The sequence below is a fragment of the Trachypithecus francoisi genome, unplaced genomic scaffold (genome assembly GCF_009764315.1).
Source record: "Trachypithecus francoisi isolate TF-2019V2 unplaced genomic scaffold, Tfra_2.0 Lachesis_group1, whole genome shotgun sequence".
In the NCBI taxonomy this organism is placed as follows: Eukaryota; Metazoa; Chordata; class Mammalia; order Primates; family Cercopithecidae; genus Trachypithecus; species Trachypithecus francoisi.
Window position 1 is genome coordinate 64,064,257 of NW_022681454.1, and position 26,309 is coordinate 64,090,565.

General features: G+C 36.2%; 1 pseudogene; it reads left to right on the plus strand.

The window, feature by feature from the left end:
- The first annotated feature begins 474 nt into the window (after positions 1-474).
- The window catches only part of LOC117085542, a 29,760-nt pseudogene continuing 3,925 nt past the window's right edge, over positions 475-26,309 (plus strand).

Here is a 26,309-nt window from a genome sequence, read left to right on the forward strand (position 1 = left end):
AAATGGCAACTCGCTCTGCACACCACGCTTCAGTTGAAGGTGTTGTATATAAATTATGTGTAAACAAAGTATACAAAAAAAAATTTGAACCTTGTTTTGTTATTTTATCTTTAGTTCTGTGTCAAACAAAATGCAGAAACATGAACCTCTCATGGCTATGTTTCTGGTAACTCTTCTAAAATAAATTACATAAGACAAGTGATGTGTCCATACAAGAACATTGATATTAGCTCAATGTTCTCACTTATAAACATAAAAGGGACATTAAACACACTTGTGTAAACAGGTCATTTATCTTAATTTATCTTCTTGCCATGTATGTGCTCAGACTGCTAATCTAATGATAATATATTTACTTTGAAGTGTAAAAGTTACATTTGAACTTCGTGATTGATTTATCCATGGATATAACCATAAGAAATGACAGGAAGAAACAGCAAATGGGAAAAAGCATTGCATTGCACCAGGACGTGTATGAAATGGACTTCAGCTTTTTTGCTGATACAGCTGACCTGTTACATTAGCTCTGGGAGTTGTGGAAAGGTACTGGTGTGGCCCACAGATTTCAGTCATTGGATGAATATAAAGACAACAGTTGATGTGCTTGTCCAGAGGGGTCATGAGGTGACTGTATTGGCATCTTCAGCTTCCTTTTTTTTTTTTTTAATCCCAACAGCCTGTCTACTCTTAAACTTGAAGTTTATCCTGCATCTTTAACTAAAACTTAGTCTGAGAATATCATCATGGTCAGACCTTCCATAAGACACATTTTGGTCATATTTTTCGCAGGTACAGGAAATCATGTGAACTATTATTGACAATTAGAAGGTTCTGTAAGGATGGAGTTTCAAATAAGAAACTTAGGGAGAAACTACAAGACTCAAAATTTGATGCTGTTCTTGCAGACACTATTGTTCGCTGTGTGGAGCTGCTGGCTGAGCTATTTAACATACCCTTCATGTACAGTCTCCCCTTCTCTACTGGCTGCACATTTGAAAAGCATAAGGGAAGGTTTCTATTTCTACCTTCCTAGATACCTGTTGTTATGTCAGAATTAAGTGACCAAATGACTTTCATGGAGAGGGTAAAAAAATATGATCTATGTGGTTTATTTTCCATTTTGGTTCCAAATATTTAATATGAAGAAGTGGAATCAGTTTTCCAGTGAAGTTCTAGGTAAGTAAATTTTTCAGTTGGTAACATGGAGATTAACTTTCCTGTGCCTTTGAAGCTGAGCTTATATAAAGCAATAAAGTCAGGGTACTTGGTGTTTTAAATTTGTTTTTGTTTTGTTTGTTTGTTTTTGGTGGAGTCTTTCTCTGTCTTCCAGGCTGGAGTGCAGTGCTGCAATCTCAGCTCATTGCTGGAGTTACAGGCATGTGTTAGCACGATTGGCTAATTTTTTGCATTTTTAGTAGATATGGGGTTTCACCATGTTGGCCAGACTGGTCTCAAACTCCTGACCTCACTTGATATGCCTGCCTCTGCCTCCCAAAGTGCTGGGATTACAGGCATGAGTCACCACACCCAGCCGGTAGTGGAGTTTTTTTGTAAGTGAATTTATGAAATGAAAACACAAGATGATCTATCAATTGCACAAATATTATAGAAAAGCTTAAATTATAAGGTCAGTTAAAACCCTGTGGCCATTGCTCATTCAGAACACTCTAGGAAGTCATAAACCTGTAAATTAGTGCACCTAATATTTCTTTAAACAATCACACATCTGTTTTACTATTAATTTTTTTTTCATTTTAAAAAAAGTCAGGCCCGTCCAAAAACATCTTACTGAATGCATACATGTAGATTGAATAGTTACACAATTTTCTACAACAACTGTCTAGGCAACATTGCAGAAATTGTTTTTCCTTGTATACCTCAGTTTCCTTATTCTGAAATTAAAATATGTCCCCATAGACATAAACCAGAAGGTTTCCTTCACACTTGAGAGAAATAGTGCCTCTATCTCAAATGCAAAAACAAATAAGGGTAAATTGTAGTTTCTAATGTCTCTACATTCCTTCACTAAAAGATTGGAAATTATTTATTTTAAGACCAATCATCTTGTTGAAGTCTGAACATTGTTATATCTATATAACTTAAAAACAAACAAAAAAACAAAAAAAACAAAAAAACAAAACAAAACAAAAAGAACTATGTGTATTACAAAATATGAGCCAAATTAAGTTTGGTACAAATCTCTATTTGAATAATTTCTCAAAATTTTCTATTTGTAATTTGCAAATATATTTACTTAAAAGCCAATATGATTAATACCTTAGCATGAATCAAAAGCAGTAGTGGGTACAAAGATTTCAGTCACACTCTCAAAATAGCCCACAGTACACTTCAATAACCAAAGATTAAAGGATTAGCTTAATGAACTGTGGAAACTAGACTATTTCTTAGAAAATTGTTTTTATGGGTACATCAGAATTAGTTGATCATGGAGCTCGAAGAGTTGTTTAAATGTTTATACTCTACTATTGAAGGTTTAAAGGGTAAAGAAATGGATGTTTACTTCTCTATAGATTATTTTAATAATGGTTTATGATTGTATTCTGATGTGACCTTAGCACAATGATGTAGTTTTCTCTCAAAATTCTCTTATCACTTTGCTTTTCTTATAAACACACATGGGCAAAATATATAATATATAAATATTAAATTATGCTTATATTTGAATATATGTTTACGTATATCAAAGTACAGACACTTTGCCTACATTTATGCCTACATTATTCTAATCCCTTTCAGAAAATTACCTAATGTAAATATCTTGTGTCATCCATCTTTTCTTTCCTTTTTCTTCTCAGGAAGATCCACTACCTTATCTGAGACAATGGGAAAAGCTGACATATGGCTTACTGAAAACTCCTGGGATTTTCAATTTCCTCATCCACTCTTACCAAATGTTGATTTTGTTGGAGGACTGCACTGCAAACTTGGCAGATCCTTACCTACGGTAAAGATAATTTTGTTGGTTTTGTATTGTTGGCTTTGAAATTTTAGTAGGAATAATTCTACAGTCTTCATGCAGAGTGTTTGACTTATACAGAAAGAAAGATGGGCAGTGGGCAGGGTAAAGCAGATACCAATTAGGAAACGTGTACATGTTGATTTGTTGATACCATCACAAGTACGTGAGTTTCATCATTATTATAGATAGAGAGGGATACTAAGAAGACTTTGAAAATGGGGTTGGTTAAATTTAAGCCTTGATTATGCAACACATAAGAAGGTATTGGTCATCCATTAAAAGAATGTTTATAAAAAATTTAAGACAAACCACAGGCAAGAGGAAAAAAATAGACACAATTTCTGTCCCTACACACATTACATTCTATTTCAAAAGATAGAATATGTGCAAGTAATAAAAATTGCACAAAAGCTATTATCTCAAGGAAAAACCCAATGCCAAGATAGCATCAGCGGAGAGAATAGAAAGTAACCTGGACTCACTGATAATGAAGCTGAGAGCTGAACAATGTGCAGAAATTGGTGAAATAATGAGGGGGCAGGAAAACACAAAGAAGAAACCAAGGTAAAGTATTCAGGAAAGTTCTCAAGACCCCAAGTTTAGTTTACAGGGAAAGGCTGAGTGAGAATCAGATGATGCTGCAAGGCAAGTTAGAGCCAGATATTTATTAGGAGTTAACATATTTATTAAGCACCTTTGAGAACTACTAAAAAGAGTTAGGAAATGAAGATATATGATAAAGTTATTAAAAAAAGAAACAAAGAAAGAAAGAGCAGATTTTTTGGGAAATTTTGCATGGAATCTGGTAACAGATGATGGAAAGGTGAACTAGAATGTTGATTGAAATAATTATGTCTACATTTACAGTAATAGTACCCACTTCACACTGTGTTTTGTGGAAAAAATGTTAATACAGACAAAACACTTAAAATGTCTCTGTTATATAGTTAGTGATTCAGAAATATTAATTTTGCAATTATGATTATTTTGTCAGGATTACTAACACTGCTAGTTACTTAACATGTGCAAGTCACTTGAGATATCATTCTTCATTTAATAGAACCAGATTGCTCAGCACATCAAGATTACATTTTCTTGAAAAGTCGTGGATGACAGATATATTGTGGACTTGAATAAAAGCAAGAATACTAGTTTTTCCAGTAAGATGGGCAAGTTGCACATGTGCCTTAGAATTAAAGTATAATAATAATAACAATAATAAAGAATGCTATTCTAAAATTCTACTGTAAGTGATGCAGCTCTTAAGTATTCTAACTTAAAAGAATAACTCAATGATATAAATGTGTACCCCTAATAATCTTTGCAGCCAAATCCAGTGTTCCCTTGATTTTACTCAAGAATGTAACTCATTCTATGCTGAGATACCAGATGTTTACATCTGAGAACAGAAACATGCCCTACTAGAGAAGATGTTTTCAGCGTTATGACATGCAACTTAGTAAAGCTTCCTGATGGAACTTGTGTCTAGACACCAAAGCTCCCTACAGAAAAGCATGGAGAAAATGAACGATGCATGTATTATAAGTACCAAATAATTTCTATCACTCGTATCTGTATGGTAGTAAACTTAGTTTGCAATAACGAAAGAATTCTGTCTACTTAGAAGATGATATTCTTTACAAAGGAACACAACACCCTCATACATTTTAAATTAAAATCATACTTTTAAGACATATGTAGAAAGTAAGCATTATTTAATACATTATTAACTAATCTCTTAAGATTTTTGTCTACATAAAACTGAGAACGTATTCCATGGTTAAAATACAATATCTATGTCGAATGTAAATTGTATGTGCTTTATAACTTTTGAAAGAGACAAAAGCTGAGGTAAGACTAATGAAAATTCTATGCCACCCTACCCTATTATTGAAAGATTTCCCTATTCACATTAAGGGAAAGTGATAGTGCCAATAGGAGGGGGAAGAGAGTAGGAGGTGTGGAGGGACAAGGAAAAGGATGACTAGTAGTACAATAGTGATAATTACTAATAGTAGCTGTTGTTATTAATTTGCAGAAAAATTTGAATGAAAATCAATGGTTGTCAAATTGTTTCTCTAATTGTTTATTATACAGAATAATTGTTAACCCAAGTTGTTTTCTTTTCAATTAAATATTAGATTCTCAGAATATATGTGTATATTTTAAGAAAAAAAGACACGGCAAAATGATTCTAGTGATGTAAAAATGCACATAACCATTGGTTTCATAATATAGTATCATGTAATCATACTGAGAAAAAAATAAGTCAAGATGTGCATATTTAATATTTATGGAAAATATTCATAAATTAACATTGGAAGTAATCTAACATCTTAAATGAAGGAATGCTTAAAAACTTATACTATATGCATACTATGGTGTTACAATAATTTTATCAATCAAATATTCAATTACACTGTGAGCCAAAATGCAAGTAAAGGGAGGTAGAAAATGGTAAATATAACAAGATGACAAGATTTTGTAGGAGAAAAATGTATGTACAATAAGGCTAAAACTTTCTAAATAAATGGCATGTGTGTACATGTGTAAATAGAATAAAAGCCATGATGAGAACATGCATATTTTACATTGGTAATATCTCTAGATAGAAATTTTAGAAATATTTCCTTTTCTTTTTGAAACTTTTCATACTTTTATTAAATTACTTACATAGGTTTTGTATTACTTTTATGAAGTTGTCACAGAGTGGGAAAAAACCAGTCCACATCAGTGATGAATCAGTAAACAGAGTTTAGATTACTTCCACACTGGTGGATGAAGAAGGCTCCGGGCATTAAGACACTGAGAGTAAACACTGAACACGCATGACATTAAATGTGGCAACAGGTAACTGCAATCACACAAAATGCCTAGATGCCCCATGTGTCATCTGGAATAGCAGTACAATGACTCTCACATTAACACTGATGTCTTAAGTTTAAAAGTCATATTTGAAAAAATATACAGCAATATACGGTCTTCACAGTCAATATTTGGATTTTTTTTCTTTGTTTTATAAACAACAGTTAAAAAAAGTTTTACCCTAATGATTAAATCTGAAAGTTTAGAAATGTAAATATTGGCATAGCTTTGAGAAAGCAAATCAGAATAAATATCAATCAATTTTAGCCAAGCACATCTTCACCAGGAAGTGTAGTGTGAGTGAGCTACTCATGAGGGTGACCAGATCTCCCCTGTGGAAAGTCCTGGGGGCCTCTCCCATTATGGTGCAAGTGCTGCTGCCTCCGAGACCTAGCAAAGTGATGATGAGAGCTCCTCACATGCAGTTATAGATAACCCATCAATTTAACAGTGTGATTTCAGGGAAAAGTTCTTCCACCTAAACAATAACCTGAAAAATATGATCATTCAACCATCTAACTGTATACTGTGCAATTCTGTATTATAAATGAGACTCTCAGGATTAATTCATAGAAATTCCAAACCACAACCAGACTCCAGAATATCAGTGATTCTTCACCACCTTTCACAGTTACATTTTTTCTTTTTTGAGAAAAGACTGGAAACCTCTGACAAAATTTAAGGAAATGTAAAGTATTATAGAGAAAGATAAATGTAGACATAAAATCATCCCAAATGTGAGTAACTTATCCTCAGGGCTTATAGTTAGGGAAGCAAACCATTGATAGCTTCAAATCAAAACAATTCTGCGGAAAACCTGCCTGAAATAAAGATATGTGATTTAGTAGGATGACAATATAGAATTAAAGCCAGGTAGTGTCACTTTCCAAGAACCTATATTAGTAACTCTAATATTAGAAGTGAAGAGTCTGGGTATAATATTTTCTAACGTTATCTCCCTGACTACTATGAAATAGCTCCATTTCATTTCTCCCTTATACACACACACACACACACACACACACACACAAACATGCACACACACGTATTTACATAAATACCCTTAGTAGAGCCCCATTGTCTCATATTACACATCTTCTTGATAAGAAACTGAGTGATTGAGTTAGTTAAAATACATAATTTCCTCCAATAATTCCTGATAATACTTGATTTTCTCTCTTTAGTAATTTGTACCAATTATTTCAGTAGTGCCTGCTGTGCTGTTACTCTTTTGTGATGGAAAAAATTCTTTTGTTACAGGAAATGGAAGAGTTTATCCAGAGCTCTGGAGAAAATGGTTTTGTGGTGTTTTCTCTGGGGTCAATGGTCATTAACATAATAGAAGAAAGGGCCAGTGTAACTGCATCAGCCATTGTCAAGATCCCACAGAAGGATAGATAAAGTTCCTTACTGGTATGGAAAACTACTAAAAGAAGCTGTGATAGTCTATAAATAATTCAATTATAGAAATTTCCTGCCTGGAAATGTAGCTCTTGGAAAAGCTCTCATTATCAAATATTAGTTCAAAATCAGAAATATAGGCCAGGTGAGGTGGCTAACACCTGTAATCCCAGAAGTTTGGGAGGCTGAAACGGGTGGATCACGAGGTCAAGAGATCGAGACCATCCTGGCCAACATGGTGAAACCCCGTCTCTACTAAAAATACAAAAAAAATTAGCTGGGCCTACTGGCGGGCGCCTGTAATCCCAGCTACTCGGGAGGCTGAGGCAGGAGAATGGCATGAACCCGGGAGGCAGAGCTTGCAGTGAGCTAAGATCGTGCCACTGCACTCTAGCCTGGGTGACTGAGCGAGACTCTGTCTCAAAAAAAAAAAAAAAAAAAAAAAAATCAGAAATATACATGGAAGAGGCTAAAATAGTACAAAGGGTATACTCATGGATAATAAATTTGGCACTAATATTGTGATCAGGAATAAATATATTAAGAGGTGTAGGTAAAGTTTTGATATTATCATGATATTGGGATCGCATAAGAGATATCACCAAATTATTTCCCTGTCATTTGATCCTTATGTTTAAGGATTTCTGAGGGTGTTGGACACACTACAGATGTTATCAGAAGAAGTTACATTTTAATGGGTAACTTCACTAGCACAATAACGATACCAGGTATTTCAAAATGTCTAACATGCATCATGTAGTTTAGGCTTGCCATGTAATCCAGCCTCATATACTGCCTCTACATTTTGGAATAGGCCTATCTGAGTGATGTTAAGGGTATGATTCAGAGAAAGAATGGCCTAGGCTGACAGACTTAGTCCAAGTTCCCATCAGCCAGGTAGATCCAGAGAAAGAGTAAAAGCAGCCTCCTTTGCTGGACTGGGCCCAGCCAATGTCTGAAGCAGGAAGATGAATGAGAAAGGATGGAGATAGATGCTGACCTGAAGGTGAATCCTGTGCTGTGTAAAATGTGGTCCCACAAGGACTCAGCACTAACTATCAGATTAACAACTCCTCCCAATGGAGGCTGCAGAAGGAAATATAGGAAGGAGTCAAACAGAAGGAAGTCAGGTGGGGGAACAGGTTCAGATGCTCCCTCCATAGAACATAGTAGGAAACGTATTTTCTTCTGTATAGAATAAAATGGTGACCTTTGTGTATTTGTCAATTACTTTTTTAGTTCCCTATTTGATATAGTCTTCTTGTAATGACCTATACTAACGCTTTTTGCTGAAAACTCAGTTATTTTAATACTGATATAACAAGTAAAAGTTAAACACAGTAAATTATTGTTCAGTTTATGAGGATTGCTTGGGAGTTCCCAAATTAGTAACTTAAACATAAAAATGTCTTGGCTATAGTAGAACATATTAATCATGGTTGTCAAAGCTTTGTAGCACATTGTCTAAGTGTTAACAATCAGTTGGCCAAATTCAGAAAAATACAATTTTGAATTTATTCAACAGCTCTATCTTTATTTATGATACCAAAATATTCCTCATTTCAGTGCTGAACAAACAACCAAAATTAGCAATACTAATAATGCTCTGAATTTGTCTCAGAAATTGTCCCTTGAAATTTCTCCTTGAAGTAGTTCTTGATAATTTGTAATTTGAAAGAAGTTATACATGCTACCTTTGTAGCATTGATTTATTTCTTACAATTAGCTTATTTTATCAACTTGTTTTTTTGTCCATCAAAGAACACAAAACTCTAGTATAATAACTTATAGACAAGCAGAATTACATGAACTACTTCCTATGTTACCAGAAAATGAATAAATTAATATTTAATGTGGAAGATGAAAACTAGTATAAAACACATAAAAAAATAAACATATAGGTCATTACTAAATTGTTACTACTTAATCTCACAAGAATTATAATGACTAAATATTTTTCATGCATATAATTTTTTAGAATTTTTATGTGTTTAAAATTAAATTTATTTTATTTTTTAACTTTAATTTTAAGTTCAGGCATACAGGTGCAGGTTTCTTACATAGATAAATTTGTGTCATGGGGGTTTGTTTTACAGATTGTTTAATCATCCAGGCATTAAGACCAGTACCCATTAGTTATTTTACCTGATCTTCTCTCTCCTCCTGCCCTCCACCCTCCAATACACCCCAGTGTATGTTGTTCCCCACTATGTTTCCATGTGTTCTCATCTTTTAGCTTCCACTTCGTAGTGAGAACATGTAATATTTGGATTTCTGTTTCTATGCTAGTTTGCTAAAGATAACAGCCTCTAGCTCCATATATGTCCCTGTAAAATACAAAGTCTTGTTTTTTTATGGCTGCATAATATTCCATGATGTATATGTACTCCATTCCATTTTCTTTATTCAGTCAATCATTGATGGACATTAAGGTTGGTTCCATATCTTTACTATCGTGAATACTACTGCTATTAATAAACATGTGTATGTGCCTTTATAAGGGAATCATTCTTCATCCTTTGCTTATATGCCCACTAATGAGATTGATGAGTTGAATTGTATTTTAGCCTCTAGGTTTTTGAGGAAGTGCCACATTGTCTTCCACAATGGTTGAACCAACTTACACTCTCACTAACAGAGTATAAGCATTCATTTTTCTACACAATCTCACTAGCATGTACTACCTTTTGAGTTTATAATAGCCGTTATGACTGGTGCAAAATAGTATCTATTTTGATTTTGATTTGCATTTCTCTAATGAGCAATGATGTTAAGTTTTTTTCATATGATGGTTGGCCACACATAGGTCTTCTTTTGAAAAGTATATCAATTTTTTGAATACTTGAACTTTTCATTTCTAATCTCATTTTTCTAAACTATTATTTGGAAAATCCTGATTTCCTTACGTATTTAACTAATTATAGAAGTTAAGAAAATGAAACGTTGGCCTCCTGTTTACATCAGTCTTTGAGTAGTTTTATTACCCAGCATCCCCTGATCTCATTCTTAATCTCTTTAGTTTTCTAACATTCTTTAATTTTGGAATTCTACTCATGGAATAAGATATTTTCTTTACTGTAGCAGGTTCTGTGGAGATTTGATGGGAATAGACCACATGCCTTAGGACTCAGTACTCGGGTGTACAAGTGGATACTCTAGAATGACCTTCTTGGCATGACTCGGGAGTACAAATACTGAATATATTAGTAACAATCCATTGGAGCATTAATAACTAATCATAAAATAAGCTTATTGAAAATGTATTATGGAAAAACTTAAAAATAAAATGAAACTTCTTTGTATTTATTTTCCTGTCCTATGGGGAAAATAATAAGCTATAATTTTTGGTATTTTATGATATACATTCACATTCTTTGTGGTCAGCATCAGAGTATTTTTATTTCAGGTGTTATTACGTCTCACCAAATTTTTTACAACTTCATAGATTGTCTCTTTGTCTCCTATTTCTATAACTTTACACCTGTTCTTTCTTTTTATGCAGGGCTATTTCAAATGTCACTAAAAATAACAGCACTTCTGCTATCCCCAGGGACTCTGCATTTTCTGTAGGATGATATTCCTAATCTTAATCATAATGTGATGACATATTTCATGATGAAGTGTGACCTGTCCTTCCTCAATCCTAGCACCACCACCACCCCATTGCCTGCTGCCTCACACATCTCACATATCACACTCTGTGACTGCACTGAGAAGAACACATTCTTACATGTTCATCTCTTTTCTTTGCTTCTTTTTTTTTGTGTGTGCATTTTATTTAGATTGCACTTTTTCTTCAGTCCAACTGGTAATCTTGTTTAATTTTTTTTCAGTCTGAAGTCACATACACCATATAGCTTTCACTTACATCTCCAGCAGAAGTAGGCGCTGCTTCCTCTGAAGTCTGAAACACAATATTAATTTAGTTCCACGTTTTAGCTAGAAAACACTGTCACTTGAGCGTTTAGTTGTTCATTCCTCATTTTATTCCTATGAATAATATTGCTAAAATTTATCCAATCCTAGGTCATCCAAAAGCCAGAACTTTTATAACTCATGGTGGATCCAATGGCATCACGAGGTGATCTACCATGGGATCCCTATGGTGGGCATTGCATTGTATGAGGATTAACCTGATAACATTACATAAATGAAGGCCAGGGAAGCAGCTATTAGATTGGACTTCAACACAGTGTCAAGTACAGATTCGCTCAATGCACTGAATACACTAACTAATGACCCTTTGTGAGTGTAACAATATTTTTGTACTAGGTGGTATTTTTAGATAGCTTATCTATTCAATAGTATGAGTTTCATCCTTTTTTAAGAGTCTAATTGTGAAAGAATTTACATGATGTAACCAACCTGAAATCATCTTTTATTTATTTATTTATTTATTTATTTATTTATTTATTTTGAGGCAGAGTCTTGCTCTGTCGCCGGGCTGGAATGCAGTGGCCGGATCTCAGCTCACTGCAAGCTCCGCCTCCCGGGTTTACGCCATTCTCCTGCCTCAGCCTCCCGAGTAGCTGGGACTACAGGGGCCAGCCACCTCGCCCGGCTAGCTTTTAGTATTTTTCAGTAGAGACGGGGTTTCACCATGTTCGCCAGGATGGTCTCAAACTCCTGACCTCGTGATCCGCCCGTCTCGGCCTCCCAAAGTGCCGGGATTACAGGCTTGAGCCACCGCGCCCGGCCAATCATCTTTTATTTTTGAGTGGTTATTTAAAAATTGTGTTTTGAACTCCATACATGTAATGGGTATCCAATAGTGAAACAATTTTCTACACAAAAATAATTTAAAGTAATATAGCTAATATAAAAAAGGCAGTTTTTAAAAAAATTATATGATCAATCCGCAGTAGAAAGGAAGGATAAACTTAAAGAAATATGGTAAAATATTTTGATTAAATATCTAAAATGTCTAAAAGTATAACTATTTTCTTGATGAAAAATTCATTTTTATTGTTTTCATTATTGTAACAGGCTTGATAATTACATGTAATTTTCATGACTTAAAACCCACGTATTTAAGGTGTAAAATCCCAATATATTTAGAATGCTTACGAATCATGAAGCCATCTGGAATGATACAATTTAAGATGTTGTGAAAGTGACTTCTTTCACTGAATATAATTTTTTTAAAAAATAGCTTTTAGATTCATTCATGTTGTAGTGTGTATTAATACTTCATTTCTTTTTGCAGAAGTATAATATTTTATGGTATGGATATGCCATATTTTCTTTGTTCATTTAGTTCATTGGCTTTTTGATTGTGTTCAATTGTGGCTACTAGGAATATTGCTATACATGTTTTTGCATAAATATGTTTTTCTTTGGGATTGATATTAAAAGTGGAATTCCTGGTTCATGTGGGAACTATATGTTTATGAAGAGCTGCTAAACAGTTTTCCAAAGTACTTGTTCCACTTGCCATTACTACCAACAATGCAAGAGGGTTCAAATTCCTCCACACTGTTGCCAACACATGTTATTATCTTTTTGCTGTAGCCTTCTTAGTGGGAGTGAAATGATCTCTCATTGTCGTTTTCTATTGGATTTTCATTACAGCTAAAAATGTGGAGCATTGTTGTATGTGCTTACTGACCACATATCTTCTTTGGAAAAATGTCTATTCCAATCCTTGAAACATTTTTAAACTTTGCAACTTGTCTTATTATTGAGTTTTAAGAACTAATTATATATCATGAATATTATGTTGGGTATATAATTTTCAAATATTTTGTTTCATTCTTGGTGTGCTAACATTTTACTTTTTTGATAATGTTTTTGAAGCACAAAAATTTTAATTTTAGTAAGTTAAATTTTTAACAATTGATTTATTTATACTCTAAAGATACAATGTGCAAAATATCTACCCAGTCCAGCTACCATAAATTCAGCATTTATAACTACTATCAATAATGTTTTTATGTAAGAAAGGTATCACCTAAAGGAATGCTTTTATAACAGATTGTACCATAAAACAGGTTGGACCAATATAAAAGAAATATAAAATAAGGTGGTTTATTTAAATGTAAATATACAGATACTTCCATTAAATCTAAACAGACTTTAAAAAGAGGAGCAAATAATGATAAATGACATAGAACATTAGAAGAACACAATTAACAAATGGAACCTTATAATGTACCATGATACACATACACACATGCATGCATATATATATATATATATATGCACATATATGTATTTTATATATATCAACTGGAAGACACATTTTTGTAGAGCATATTGAATTTTTAATACTTATTTGAAGTGATATGTAGCGGGGCATAAATCAAGTTTTTTCCTAAAATTTATGGCAAAATGTTTATTATTTTAGAGCTTTATTCATTTCCCCAGTGGAATGTATGTGAAATTACAAATATAGCAGCTGCTATCTGCTTCCTACATTAATACTGAACTATTTTACAATATCAACAAAATCAAGACATCTTTGCCCCCAAAAAAATTAGAAATGGAGAAATGAGTGAGTGAGTGGTGGAGAGAACACTGGACTAAAAGTCAGGAGAGCTGGGGTCCAGTCCCACACTTCTGGTGAGCCAATCTTTCACACTGAGCCTCAGTGTACCCATTTCTTCTGGTCATTTAAAAATATTCATCTGGTTGATTTTATTCTCATGTTTTAAATTATTTCAATAGATTTTAGGGAACAGGTGGTGTTTGATTAGATGGATAATTTATTTAGTTGTGATCTCTGAAATTTTGGCACACCCATCACCCAAGCAGTGTACACAGCACCCAAAGTGTAGTCTTTTATCCCTCTTCCCATTCCGACCTTTCCCGGAGTGCTGAGAGTCCATTATATTACTCTTATGCCTTGGCGTTTTCATAGCTTAGCTGCCACTTACAAGTGAGAACATCCAATGTTTGGTTACCTAATCCTGAATTACTTCACTTAGAATAATGGTCTCCAACTCCATCCAGGTTGTCATTAATGGCATTATTTTGTTCCTTTTTATGGCTGAGTAGTATTCCAAGTGTGCCTGTGTGTGTGTGTGTATGTGTGTGTATGTGTGTATCACATTTTCTTTATCCACCCATTGGGTGATGGACATTTAGGTTTGTTTCATATTTTTACAGTTGGGAATTGTACTGCTGTGAAGATGTGTGTGCATGAGTGTTTGCATATAATGACTTCTTTTTTTCTGGGTAGATACCCAGTAGTAGGATAGCTGGGTAAAAATGTAGATCTACTTTTAGTTCTTTAAGGAATCTCCATACTGTTTTCTATAGTGGTTGTACTAGTTTACATTCCCACCAGCAGTGTAAAAGTGTTCCCTTTTACCACATCCATGCCAGTATTGTATTATTTGGGGTTTTTTTAATGATGTCCATTCTTACAGGAGGACAGTACTATTTCATTGTGGTTTTGATTTGCATTTCCATGATAATTAGTGATGTTGAGCATTTTTTTATGTTTGTGGGACATTTGTATATTTTCTTTTGAGAACTGTCAATACACGATCAACCTACTTTTTGATGATATTTTTTGTTTTTCTCTTGTTAATTTGTTTGAACTCTTCATCGATTCTGAATATTAGTCCTTTGTCAGGTGAATAGTTTGTGAATATTTTCTCCCACTCTGTGAGTTGTCTGTTTACTCAGCTGATTATTTCTTTTGCTGTGCAGAAGCTTTTTAGCTTAATTAAGGCACATCTGTTTATCTTTGTTTTTGTTGCATTTGCTTTTGGGTTCTTGGTCATGAAGTCCTTGTTAAGCCAATGTCTAGAAGAGACTTTCTGATGTTATCTCCTAGAGTTTTTATTGTTTCAGGTCTTAGGTTTGATTTTTTTCATCCATCTTAAGTAGATTTTTTTTAATAAGTTGAGAGATGTGGATTCAGTACCATTCTACTACATGTGGCTTGTCAATTATCCCAGCACCATTGGTTGAATAGGGTGTCCTTTCTCCACTTTATGTTTTTGTTTGCTTTGTCAAAGATCAGTTAGCTATAAGTATTTGGCTTTATTTCTGGATTCTGGATTCTGTTCCGTTGGTCAACGTGCCTGTTTTTATACCAGCGCCACCCTGTTTCAGTAGCTACAGCCTTGTAGTAGGTTGAAGTTGGGGAATGTGATATCTCCAGATTTGTTCCTTTTGCTTAGTCTTGCTTTGGCTATGCAGACTTCAAACTGAGAATCAAATCCAGAATTCAACCCTTTTCACAACAGCTGATTCAAAACGAAAAAAATAAAATAAAATAAAATAACTTAGAAATATACTCAACCAAGAAGGTGAAAGACCTCCACTAAGAAAACTACAAAATACTGTCAAAAAAATCATAGACAACACAAACAAATGGAAACATCTCCCATGCTCATGGATGGGTAGAATCAATGTTATGAAAATGACCATACAGTCAAAAGCAATCTATGAATTCAGTGCAATTCTCATCAACATAGCATCATCATTCTTAACAGAGCTAGGAAAAACAATCCTAAATTTCATATTGGTTTTATTCTCATTTATGACCTTTAATAGCAAATGTAAGTTCTTAATTTTAGTTTGTGATAATATAGGAAATGCATTCTAAAGGGACTTAGTGAATTTTCAATCTTGCTAAACATACATGCACATATACATGTCCATTTCTTTTGAAACAAGACACAGCATCACTTTACTATCTAATAGGTATGTTGCAAAATTCAATGTGTTTATTGAAGACAGTTTGAAATAATAATTACTATTCTATATAACTATATTTTAAATGATCATGTCTAATTTTTTTCTCTTTTCCACCGTCTTTTGATTCTTCCCTCCTATAAATATAATATGGCAACACTAAATTTTCAGCATAACAAATATATATATACAAAGAATACAAACAGTTTATACATTTTGTGGAAAATAGTTAAATCAAGCCATACACCTTTAATCTGCACATCAGTGAAGTACTTTATGATCAAAGTGGTCCAGATTGACAGAAATCCAGGTGTCTTTGGTAATCAGAAGTCTCATCATTAAACAAGTTTCCCAACAAATATTCTTGAGCCTAAGGCATGATTTAAATATATCACTATATGTGTGTGTGTCTGTATACACACATATATATCACTATATATAGATCACTAAATATATAGATTTGTATTTGTATATGTATATATAAATCATGTCATACACAGACACATATAGCTTAAAACATTGCTGTTAAAAAATTATAGGAAGTGTTTACAACAGAATATTTTATACAAATCATCCAGGTATTGATACAGAAAAGCAGGAATAATAAGGTGGCAAAGGTTAATAATGTTGTTTTATCATTCTTATAAGCCTGAATTAATTCACATTAAACCTATTCTACAACACACTTAAAAAATGGGTGTCTATTGTTTAGAAAGTACTACAATCACCAACCAAAAAAGAGAAATATTCCAATATAAAACTTAATGTAACTATAAATGTGCACTTCAAAGTAAAAATTGCCAAAAACATGTGAAAGATTATAAAGTAATTGGTGCTCAGGAAAATATAAACAATGCCAACAAACTAATGCTATAGAGATTTGCAACCTATAACAACTTGAGAAATCTATTTTTGAGGGAGTATAATGCAAAATAACCTTCTAAAATAAAATGTCAGTATACAGTTTGAAACTGAAGTTCTACGTCTAGAAATCTGTCATGCAGAAATCCTTCCACATAAGCACATGAATGAACAGAATATTTCCTCCAGCACTTAATTGGCTCCAGTCAATGAACACACATAGTTCCAACAAATGTATGAGTGTAGCCATTGCAGAGAACAGTTTATTCCACTGCTAAATAGAAAAAGTAGTTTACAGAAAAAAAGTCTTCCTTGCAATGAAATAAATTAAAATATATGTAAACTCATACAAGGAAAAAAAAATCTAGAAGAATACACATTAATCCAAGGATGGGAATTTTAGATTTTATTCTCAGAATTCTGCAGTATTTAACCTTTTACAATATTTTCATGTGTTATTTATGAGGATTAAAAATTAATTTGTAAAATAAACATAAAATCAATACAGGAAGTTTGAAAAATTAACATCTCATTATTAATTCATTAGTGTTATTCAAAAAACTTGATCATGTTTCTCACATGAGATTTTACTCATTTGCAGCTTTTTTTAGAACACTTATTCAAGGTTTAAAATATCTATGGATACATAAAATACAACGTTTAAAAAATAGCAAGAACTGAAGATATCTAAATTCACAAAATTTTCATATTTTGTTCTTTTATTATTTTTAATATTTTATGAATCTTTCAATAGCTTCACAACTTCTGCTGTCTTCTTCAAAAGTTTATGTTGATTGTGATTTTATGATATGGCTATAAACACTTTGACAATTATCCTGTCAAGTAACATCCCCTCCCTTCGAAGTTTGGCAGACCTTGTAGCTGTCTCAACAAAAATGATGTAGTGGAAATAATGCAGCTTAACTTTCAAAGTTCTGTTGGAAACACAATATGTTCTCTCTCTCTTTCTCTCCCTCTTTTTGGATATTTTGTTTGTATGTTTCTTTTTCTCTCCACTCCTCCTTAACTCAATCTGTAGTCCCCGTAATAAATGACAATTTGGCAGACAGACAAAAATATATGCCTAAGAAATCCTGGTAGCCCACGAGCACTTTTATCCCTTCAACTTGAATCATTAAGTATGTAAGCGAATGACCTTCAGATAATTATAGAGCAAGGCACCATAGGAAAGTAGCTACATAAGAAACTCTGTGGAAGGAACACATACCTGAGTCCAACCAACAACCCCAAACTCTGAGCGATGATAATAAAATTATTACAGTTGTTTTAAGGCCTGACATTTGGGAACAATTTGTCATGTAGTGATACATAACTGGAATAATAATTCTACATATTTTAAATTATACATTTGTAATAAAATTATCATTAATATATAGCTACATGAGTGGAAAATAGGGAATATTATATTTTGAAAATATCTGGACCCCAAATAGAAGAGTCAGCATAACATGGTGGTTAAGAGCTGGCACTCTGGATCCAGATGCCCTTGATTCAAGTCTCTGAGAAACCACTACATGATGATGTGGTGTTGGACAAGTTACTTGGGCTTTATTTGCTTCAACTTCCTCACCAATGAAATGGCAGTGGTGGTCATAGTATTATCAACCTCATGGGGTTGATGACAGGATGAATTCATTAATATTTCAAAGCACCAAAAACAATTGTATATACAGCACAGTAAAATTTTTTGGAACACTGAATTGGCAAGGTTTTTAAATATCACACCAGGAGCAGAAGCAACCAAAATAAAATTGATAAACTGGGTTTCATCAAGATTAAGATTTTCACACATCAAAGAACACCATCAATAAAGTCAACAGAGAAACCAGAGTTTGAAGTATATATTTGCAAGTTACATACCTGATAAGTGACTTATATAAAAATATATATAAAGAAAGCTTACAGCTCAATGTTAAAAAGACAAATAACCTAATCAAAAAATGTTTAAAAGATCTAAACAGGAATTTTACCAGGGAATATGTAAACGTCCAATAAGAACATGAAAAAAATGTTTTATGTTAGATTACATAGTTGAGAGAAATACATAACGCCTTCCCAATAACGAGTAACTTTTCCTTTGTGCTCATAGTCAGGTAAATAAATCCTCATGACTAAACAGAAAAGCTGCCTGGAAGAAATACAAGTTATTTAGCAGAACTATAAAAATATAAAATTAAAGATACATAAACAAATAACATTAGTTTTCCTAAGAATCCATACTAGTGATTAAAATATTATAAATGAAGAGTCTGGTTTCCATATGTTTTAACAGTATCTTCCCCACCACTGTGCAAAGATGCTATTTTAATTCTTACTATATGTACTAAGTCAAACACGCACACACACGCACACTTGCATGACTATGCATTAATAATAGAGGAAATGTATCTTGTGGCACATACCTCCTTCCAAAGGAACTGAGTGATGAGGTTTGTTTAAAAACTTGGCACTACTGAAAACAATGTGGAGGTTTCTCAAAAAATAATTAACATCAGATTACCATGTGATGCAGCAATCCCTCTTCTGGATATTTATCCATAAGAATTAAATCAGAATCTCAAAGAGATATTTGCACATCCATATTCATAACAGCACTATTATGAAAACTCAGACCTTGAAGCAATCCCAGCATCTATCCAAGCAAAGTGTAGGACCAACCGGGTCTGATTGGTCTAAAATGAAAGGAAAGGTGAATGTGCGGTGTCATAACCTCCAGGGAATGGGAGGAAAATCGTCGAAACCCACCCCATTGGAATGCATGTTAAAGAACTTTAAGAAAGGCTTTGCGGGGGGTTAGGAAGTCAAGTTAACCCATCGAATGCTGAGAGCTCTCTGTGAATTAGAATAGCCCTCTTTTGGTGTTGGCTGGCCGGCCGAATGTACTACAGATAGGGAGACCACTGGCCATGTGTTTAAGGTGGTGACCAGAGTCGGAGGACAGTCATGGCGTTCAGACCAAATTTCCTTATACTAACTCATGGCCGAATGCAGCCCTGTTTAGCAGCTTATTGCGGAATGCTCGCACTGGAGCAGAGAAATCAGCTGCGCTGGCAGCTACAAAGACAAAGTGAAAGCTTCGCCTGTAAACACAGAGTTAAAGAGAAAGTCATAGGAGCTTGTAGCATGAACTGAGCGGAGAGTGAAAGCTTCTCTGGCAAACACGGAGACAGAAAGAAAGCCGCAAGAAAAAACGGTTTCGCAAGAACCACTGGAGGGAAAAGAGACCCCTCCTCCATATGTTCCAATCTAACCCCCTTTACCCAGAGTTACTGACTCTGAGGAGTCAAGCTCAAAAGGATACACGCCCCCAGTCTCTGCTGAGATGAAAAAATCTGAGCGCTCGCTGCAGGAAGTTAAGGTAAAATGCTAGGAAAATCAAGCAAGCTGTCTCCAGTCAGGTCGTGTTCGGACTATGCGAATGCGTCTCTGGGAAACAAGAGGACCCCCATAGGATCCAAATGAGGCAGCCCAACTACAGCAGCTGCCCAGATACCAAGAGGCACTCCTGCAAAGTTTAAGGGAAGGCAGGAGAAAGGCAATCAATTAAGGGAAAATCTCAGAGGTGCTTCAGGGCGCAGATGAAAGCCCCAGTCAGTTTTATAAAAGACTTAGTGAGGCCAGGGCATGGTGAACAGGGCATTTGTATTGCAAGCCCAGGGGGATATCAGGCGAAAATTGCAGAAAGTGGAAGGTTTTGCAGGCATGAATGCTACTCAGCTTACTGAAGTGGCCACAAGTTGTACATTAACCGAGATCAGGAGGCAAAGAGGGAGGCTCATTGAAGGCTTAAGAAAAAGGCTGATTTGCTGGCAGCAGCCCTCACAGGGAGGGAAGCTGGCTTTGCAAGGGGTCCTGATGTGGGCACGGATGTGGGCGGGGAAGAGGCCAGTATGGACAGGGATGTGAGAGCCCACTGAGGCTGGAAAGAGATCAATGTGCATGATGCAAAAGATAAGGACACTGGAAGGATCAGTGTCCAGAGAATAATATCAAGGATAAGGGTCGGGGCCATGGTATAGTAAGGCCACCAGTTTGGGGCTGCCACACCCAGGAGAAACCAGACCCTGATCTGATCAGACTGGCAGGGGATGAAGGATATGAGGACTAGGACAGATCAGGCTGCTTCACTTTGGGCATGGAGGAACCCACAGTCAGATTAGAAGAGAGAGGCCAGCTAATGGACTTTAGGGTAGACACCAGAGTTAAACACTCAGTAGTGACTCAACCTATAGGGCCACTATCCAAGAAGTGTGCAACTATTGTAGGAGGCACTGGAGTCTCTGAAAAGAGGCCCATCTGTCGGTCAAAGAGGTGTGTTATAGGAGGATGAGAAGTCCAACATCAATTCCTATACCTCCCAAATTGTTCAGTTCCTTTGCTGGGAAGAGACTCACTTCAAAAACTGCAGGCACAGACTATATTTTGGCCAAAAAGGAATGTAACTTTAAACCTACCTCGCCAAGAGGCTATGACGCTAACCCTTACTGTTCCCTAAGCTGAAGAATGGAGACTATATGCAAATACAACTCTGGAACCAGCAGTAAATGCAATGCATGGGTTGCTTACTAAAATTCCCGGAGTTTGGGCAAAAGTATCTCACCTGGACTGGCTGTAAGTCAGGCACCAGTGGTGGTAGAGTTAAAACCGGGAGCAACTCTGGTTCTGGTCCGACAGTACCCGGTACTCCCCAAGATCCTGCGGGGTGTCCGCAAACATTTAGAGCGGCTTCATAAGCATGGAATCATAGTCAAATGGCAGTCACCATGGAAAACCCCTCTCTTGCCAGGGCGGAAGCTGTCTGGTGAATATAGACCAGTACAGAATTTGTGTGTGGAAAATCAGGCCACGGTGACCATCCACCCAGTGGTGCCAAACCCGTCTACTTTAATGGGACATATTCCAGCAAGGGCCACTTTGTTTACAGTCCTAGATTTAAAGGATACATTTTTCTGTCTCTGGCTTGCACGAATCAGTCAGTCTATTTTTGCTTTTCAGTGGGATGAATCACCGTACACTTGGACAAGACTCCAACAAGGATTTAAAAACTCTCCTACAATCTTTGAAGAGGCACTGGCCTCAGACCTTAAAGCATACTCCCCACCGAATAGTGACTGTGTCTTGCTCCGGTACATTGATGATCTTCTTCTAGCAGTCCCAACCTGAGACGACTGCTTCCAAGGGAACCAAGACCTCCTGCACCTGCTATGGAAGGGAGGATATAAAGTGTCAGGGAAAAAGGCTCAAATCTGCCTAAAAGTGACCAGTATTTAGGCTTCTATATAAACCAAAGGAAAAGATGGCTCATAGCAAATGGAAGCAGGCTGTTTATGTGCTTTCTACTCGAATCACCCAGTGAAAAGAGAGTTCCTAGGGGCAGCAGGGTTCTGCCGCATCTAGATCCTGAATTTCTTGCTCGTGGTTAAGTCGTTATATGAAGCCAAAAAGAGGGGAAAAAGGAGCCCTTCCTCTGGGAGGCCGACCAGGAGAAGGCCTTTAAGGAAATCAAAGAAGCCTTGACTCAGGCCCCAGCTTTAGGACTGCCAGATCTAACTAAGCCTTTCTTTTTATATGTCCATGAGCAAAAGGGAATGGCCGTAAGAGTTCTAACTCAAGCCATAGGGTCATGACATCACCCAGTGGCACACTTATCCAGGCAATTGAATTCTGTGGCACTTGGATGGCCTCCTTGTTTTAAGGCACTAGCTGTCACTGCTTTGCTAGCACAGGAAGCTAATAAACTGACTTTAGGACAGCAACTGACAATCCAGGTACCACACTCAGTTATAACTTTGACCAACCAAAGGGGACACCATTGGTTACCAAATCCAAGAATAACTCAATAAAAAGGGCTCTTATGTGAAAATCCCTGCATAACTTTAGAAACTGTGAATACCCTAAACCCAGCTACCTTGCTCCCCATTGAATCAATGTCAGGAAGCCCCCTTCATTGCTGAGTGGATGTGGTAGATGAAGTGTTCTCAAGCCAGAGAGATTTGACAGACAGGCCCCTCGGAGACCTGGACATTCAATATGTTACTGATGGGAGCAGCTTCATACTAGAGGGGTGTGCCACACTGGGTATGCAGTGGTGACTTTGGACTCAGTAGTAGAGGCACAGTCTTTGTCTACAGGAACTTCCTCTCAGAAAGCAGAGCTGATAGGTCTGATAGCAGCAAATATTTACACAGACTCTAAATATGCTTTAGCCACTTTGCATGTTCATGGGGCTACTTGCAAAGAAAAAGGACTCAACTCCTGGAGGTAAAGAAATAAAGTACAATGAAGAAATTCTATGGCTCTTAGATGTGGTATGGGCCCCCAAACAGGTAGCAGTAATGCAATGTAGGCAAAAGGCAGGAGCGTTAGAGGCTAAAGGACACAGAAAAGCAGACAAAGAGGTAAAATAAGCTGCAATGGCGACTCCACCTTCTAAAGAAGAAGTCTTCTAAAGAGAAGATGCCCCCTCCTCCCGGAGATTTGCCTTCCAGGGACCCCAACCTACATTCCAAATAAAAGGACTTAGTTTGCCCAGGAAAATGGGAATGACTTTGAAGGAGGATGGTGGAAATTCTTCAATGGGAGGCTAGCCATACCTGAAATGTCGGCCCCAGATTTGTAAAACAGTTCCACCAAGGAACTCACATGAGAAAAACGGCACTAGAGACATGATTAGGGCATCATTTCTATGTGCTATGAATCACTGCTATTATTTGAGCCATTTGTAAACAGTGTTTAACTTGTGCTCAGAACAACTCCCGAAAAGGGCCCACTCAGCCCCCGGGAATTCAGGAAAGAGAAGCCGTGCCCTGTGAAAACCTGCTTATGGACTTCACCGAATTGCCCCGAGCAGGGGGTTATCAGTACATTTTGGTGCTTGTCTGTACCTTTTCAGGATGGGTCAAGACCTTCCCCACCCAGACAGAGAAGGCATGAGAGGTGACCAAGGTGTTGTTAAGAGACATTATTCCCAGATTTGAACTGCCCCTAACTTTGGGGTCAGATAATGGACCAGCATTTGTGGCTGAAATAGTTCAGGATTAACTCGACTATCAAAAATAAAATGGAAGTTTCACACAGCCTACCAGCCTCAGAGCTCAGGAAAGATGGAGTGCATGAATGGGACACTCAAGCAGCTGCTGAAGAAATTTTGTCAGAAAACTCATCTGAGGCGGGACCAGGTCTTGCCCATGGTCCTTCTCTGAGTCAGGTGCACCCCCACAAAACAAACCACACTAGGTATTTGCCCTGTGAGATTTTGTTTGGCCGGCCACCACCAATCATAAGTCAGATTAAAGGTAATCTCCATGAACTACAAAAACTAACTTTAAGGAAACAAATGCAGGCTTTAGGTATGGCCATGAAAAAAGTCTATTTTGGGCACAGGAAAGAATGCCTATAAGTCTGGCATACCCAGTGCACCCTTTCAAATGTTAAGACTTTGCTTAGGTTAAGAAATAGAATCCAACTACTCTGTGCCCCTTAAGGGATGGGCCCCATACTGTGATCTTGTCCACTCCCACTGTTGTTAAAGTTGCAGGTGTTGTGCTTTGGATCCACCACAGTCAGCTGAAACCATCGGCCCAGGACCAGTGGACAAGCCAGCAGGACCTAGACCATCCGACCCAGCTGATCCTGCAATGCTACCATGGTGCCAGTGCAGATGACAACAGCCCTGCTCTGGTCACTCTGGAAGATGACCAGTCTATGCATGGTGGAAGCTTGAGAAAACAGTAAGCCCTGCTCTAGTCACACCAAGAGTTGACTAGTCTATGCACAGCCAAAGCTTGAAGAATCATCATCAAACGAGTCAATGTGGCCAGAAATCTTAGGCCCACTAATCTTCTTTGTATTATTCATTATACTGCTCTTGTGCTATTGCTTTAACCAACCACCTACATGCCTTTACTGCCCATGCTGGCCGTAAGAATGCTACTGTTTGCTTTGTTTGTGCTGATCCCCATATCTGTTCTAGAAGGAGGACGACCCATATTAGGATGCCATCACTCCATGCACACTCCATAGATAAGAAACATAGTAGTTAAGACTTTATTGTACCATACATACTATAGGTACCTGGACACAAGATAGGTCGGGGGTACTGTACCCCTATTTACATGCTTAATTGCATCGTAAGATTGCAGGCAGTACTTGAAATCATCACTAATAAGACAGCAAATACTTTAGACTTGCTGGCCCAGCACACCACAGGGAAACAAGGAACACCATCTATTAGAATAGACTGGCTTCAGACTACCTCCTAGCCCAGAAAGAAGGAGTATGTAGAAAGTGGAGCCTGAAGAATTGCTGCCTAGAAATTAATGGTAACGGGAAAGCTATCATAGAAATAACTGCAAGGATGTGGAAGATAGCTCATGCCCCAGTTCAGACCTGGAACTCAGATGGTCTCCAGATTCCGTCTTAGAAGGTTAATTTTCATCCTTTGGTGGTTTTAAAACATTAGGGGTGGTGTTGGCTGTATTAAAACGTTGCCTAATGCTCCCTTGCCGTTTGTCCCTCCTCATCAGAAGCATCCAATCAACCATAGAATCCATAGTTAACAGAACCACCTCCACTCGACTGACGGCTCTAACCAAGTATCAACCCGTACCAAACAGAGAAGAACTGACTTGTAATGAGGAACCAAATGATGGTGATGCCTTCTATTAAATTCCATTACAGGAGGCATCAAAGGGGAAGATGAGGAGAAAATAAGAAGGAGAAAGAAAGAAAGAAAGAAAGAAAGAAAGAAAGAAAGAAAGAAAGAAAGAAAGAAAGAAAGAAAGAGAAAAGAAAGAAATTAAAAAGAGAAATAAGCTTTCCTGTATTAGACTAACTTGTCCCAGAGGCAGCAATGGGTGAAATCCAGACCCAGGGAAAGTCTTGGTAATATTATCTAAAAAACCAAGACACACACCAAAAATATGTGGTCCGGAGACTCTCCCAGCACTCCTTCAACATAGGGGGAAAAAACAAATTTTCCTCTGTTTCATGGTATGAGTTTATAGAAGTAGCACTTAATAATTTGTAATCCGAAACAAATTATGTGTACTTTCTAAGTAGATTAATGGATCTCTCATACGTAGATGATGACATAGATTTGCTTTTTTAGTAAATTATCAAATATAAGATTAATTTATGGAACAAGTGAATATAAGTAAACTCCCTCTCATTTCAGTTTTTAGAAATGAAAAGATTAACATTAAATTTGTAAGATGAATATGTATGTATCAAATACATTAATAAAATAGGTGTAGACCACTAGTAGTAACTTTTTACTCTTCTTTATACTAGGATTAGGTCTGCCTAACAATTACTTAAATATTTGAAGTTTTAATTTATTATCACAATTCTCTAAGTCACTATATATGAAACCTCATGATTGCAATTAACTTGACAATATAAAAATGAGTCAAGATAATATAGTTGTTCTATTTACTTCAGTCTTCTAATAGTTCTCGTTACTTAACTTGTCCTCATTTCCTTATTAGCCATATGGAAGGCATTTGACCGGGTGAACTCAATCTTTTTAGAA